This window comes from Mus caroli, chromosome 5 (assembly GCF_900094665.2).
Source record: "Mus caroli chromosome 5, CAROLI_EIJ_v1.1, whole genome shotgun sequence".
NCBI classification, from domain to species: domain Eukaryota; kingdom Metazoa; phylum Chordata; class Mammalia; order Rodentia; family Muridae; genus Mus; species Mus caroli.
This window is the reverse complement of record NC_034574.1, coordinates 12,349,669-12,353,525: the sequence shown is the minus strand read 5'-3', so window position 1 is coordinate 12,353,525 and position 3,857 is coordinate 12,349,669. Positions and strand designations below refer to the sequence as shown.

Below are 3,857 nucleotides of genomic sequence, written 5' to 3'. Positions count from 1 at the left end.
ATGACATAGTAATAACAGACAGAAAAAATGAGTCATATGTTTGACGTGAAAAGAAAAAGAATAACAATTGCTAAGACAGTACAATTATATTAGTGATAATGCATCTTAGCCAAAAGACATACCAATAAATGTTTTCAATTACTCAAAATTCTTCCATCTGGTACACCTTTGGCAAGAAAATAAATACTAAGGTGGAAAAGTGAATCTAATTTAAGTGAGTTAATGATAATAATAATAAAGTAGAAGTGAAAATTCTTCTTGCATCCTTATGTTTTCTCAATAACATACAGCTGGGTTCTATCTTTTATTGTGTATATTATTTAAAAGTTCTGTTTCTTTAAACTTTGATCACGTTGTATTCCTACATATGGTTCTATTTGGCACTTGAAATAGAAAGTATATAAAAGTCAGGAGGACAGTAATACTTCTGTCTAATGTAAAGAATGTGTATCTTCTAATATCCATGTATAGCACTATGGCTCGATTTAATGATTATTTCTTTTGTCTTAATAAAGGTCCGTTCATGGTAGTCAATATATAACAAATAAATAACCCAAAGAATCACTTTAATACTTAATCACACTTTCAGTTGTTGGTTTCACCATTTTTGCAATATATTTCATATATGTATATATATATATATATATATATATTAATAGCAGTGTGATGTCAGAGAAACCCTGTCTCAAAAAACCAAAATTAAATAATAATAATAATAATAATGATAATAATAATAATAATGCCATGACAGAAAACACATTAATTCAAATGTCTTTGCAATATGAAATTCTGAGCCTTAAAACAAATATTCTCTAGTGAGATAGATACTGTGACTTAAAATAGCAGATATTGGCTGGGCGTGGTGGTGCACGCCTTTAATCCTAGCACTTGGAAGGCTGAGACAGGCAAATTTCTGAGTTCCAGGCCTGCCTGGTCTACAGAGAAGGCTCCAGGACAGCCAGGGCTACCTACACAGAGAAGCCTTGAAAAAGCAAACAAACAAACAAAAGCAGATATTACATAGTTTAGACATCTGTCTAATTATTTCATAACAAAATCTTTCCTTTTAGGGCAAAATAATATATCTTTTAAATTTTTATTTCTTATTATTTAGTTTATTTATTTATATTTCAAATGTTATCCCCTTTCCAGCTTCCCCTCCACAAACCCCGTATCCTCTCCCCTCAACCTCCTGCCTCTATAGGGGTGCTCCCCCACTTGACCACCCACTCCCACCTCAGTGCCCTAGCATTCCCCTACACTGGGGCATCAAGCCTTCACAGGACCAAGGACCTCTCCTCCCACTGATATCTGACAACACCATCCTCTGCTACATGTCCAGCTGGAGTCTCACCATGTGTACTCATTGGTTGGTGGTTTAGCTCCTGGGCGTTTTTGGGAGGTTTAGGAGGTTGATGTGTTGTTCTTCCTATGGGGTAGCAAATCCCTTCAACTCCTGCAGTCCTTACCCTAATTCCTCCATTGGAGGAGTGCTCAGGCTGATGGTTGGCTGCGAGCATCCACACCTATTTTGGTCAGGGTCTGGTAGATCTTCTTAGGGGACAGCACTACCAGGCTCCTGTCAGCAAGCACTTCTTGGCATCAGCAATAATGTGTGGGTTTGGTGTCTGTAGATGTGATGGATCCATAGGTGGGGCAGCCTCTTTATGGCCTTTCCTTCAGTCTGTGCTCCACTCTTTGTTCCTGCAGTTCCTTTTGATGGGAGGAATTCTGGATTAATACTTTTGAGGTGGATAGGTGGCCCCATCCCCCAACTGGGGGCGTGGCCTAAGCTCTGGATATAGTCTCTACAGGTTCTCTCTCCCCTTTGTTGGGTCTTTTAGCTAATGTCCTTCCTGTTGAGTCCTGGGAACCTCTTAGGTCCCTGGCATCTGGGACTTTCTAGAGGCTACCCCAGTTCTCCCTTACCCACTGCTACATACTTTCTTTCAAACTTCCGACCCTCTGTACTTCTCCCCAGTCTCCTCCCAAAACCCAAACCCACCCTCCTTTTCTCTCCCCTTCTTCTCTCCCTCCTAAATCCCTCCCTCTCTCTACTTCCCAAGACCCACACTTTGGTCTTCTTGGGTTTCATATAATCTTTGAGTTGTATCGTGGGTATTCTGACCATCTTTTTTACTAATATCTATATATATACTAATATCTGCTGTAATCTCAGTTTTTGATCTTAGCCATTCAGTCTGACTGGTGTGAGATGGAATATCAGGGTCGTTTTGATTTTCATTTCCCTGATGCCTAAGGATATGAACATTTCTTTAGGTGTTTCACAGCCATTTGAGATTCCTCAATTGAGAATTCTTTACTTAGCCCTATACCCCATTTTTAATAGAATTATTTGGTTCTCTGAAGTCTAACTTCTTAAATTCTTTTTGTATTTTGGATATTAGCCCTCTGTTGGATGTAGAGTTGGTAAAGATCTTTTTCCAATCTGTGAGTTTTGTCTTATTGACAGTGTCCTTTGCCTTACAGAAGCTTTTCAATTTTATGAGGTCCCATTTGTCATTTTTTGAGTTTAGGGGATGATCCACTGGTATTCTTTTCATAAACTTTTCCCCTGTGTCAATGTGTTCGATATTCTTTCCCACTTTTTCTTCTACTAAGAATCATCATATCTGGTTTTATGTGGAGGTCCTTGATCAAAATAGTATATCTTCAGTTTAACATTTACTTGACATTTTAATAACCATTAATGTGTCAATATCTCACTCCTTCTCAACACGTAATGTCCTTCACGTTATTTTTAAATGGTATTAATTATAAATATTAAGTACAGTTGAGACTGTATCACATATTACTAAAATATACTACAAAAGCATATACTGGCATTGCACACCACTAAAACAGTATAGAGAAGACTAAGAATCCATTGTCATTATACATTTTCTAGGTTCAAGTCAGTTTAGATATTTGAGGATAATATTAATAATTTTTGAATCTAAATAACATTAAACTTATTTTAATGAGAAATCTAAACTTTGGATCATCTCATATCCTAAGTCTCCCAAGTGTCTTGCAGTAGCATAGAGCATCTCCAAGAATTAGACTTGTGACCTAAGATTTCCAAATCCAAGTATTTACATTTTTTTTATTTTCACCTTTTACTAAGTTCATATGCTGTTGACCAGTCTTCTTCCTTCTCTTTGTTATCATAGATAAATTGGATTTATTCCTGTGTGCTTGTGTGTGTATTGGTTTCAGTATGTTTGGCCCTCATATATTCTTGTGTTTGAATGCTTGGCCCATAGGAAATGGCATTGGTAAGGGTGTGGCCTTGTTGGAGTAAGTGTGAATTTGTTGGAAGAAATGTGTCACTGTGGAGGTTAACTTTGAGATCTTATATATATGTTCAATATCTGTCCAATATAAGCCAGCTTCTCTTTGCTCCTTGTGGATCAATATGTAGGAATGTTGGCTCAGGAGTTTCCGTAGTGTAGTGGTTATCACGTTTGTCTAACACGAAAAAGGTCCCCAGTTTGAAACTGGGTGGAAACAAAAATTGTAAATTTTGCTGGGCGTGGTGGTGCACGTCTTTAATCCCAGCACTTGGGAGGCAGAGGCAGGTAGATTTCTGAGTTAGAGGCCAGCCTGGTCTACAAAGTGAGTTCCAGGACAGCCAGGGCTATACTGAGAAACACTGTCTCAAAAAAACAAAAAAGAAATCTTGACTCATCTAGCACCAAGTCTGCCTGTATGCTGCCATGCTTCCCACCATAATAATAATAATGGATTAAACCTTTGAAACTGTAAGCCAGTCTCTTTTTTTTTTTTTTTTTTATGTCTTTTTTTTTTTTTTTTTTTTTTTGTTTGAAAGCATATTTATTAAAGATGAACATTGA

At 37.2% G+C, this 3,857-nt stretch overlaps 1 non-coding gene across 1 annotated transcript; it reads left to right on the top strand.

Moving 5' to 3' along the window:
* The first annotated feature begins 3,440 nt into the window (after positions 1-3,440).
* Positions 3,441-3,513, top strand: Trnav-aac. The gene has a single exon. It is a non-coding gene; the product is annotated as a tRNA-Val (tRNA).
* Positions 3,514-3,857: the final 344 nt, after the last annotated feature.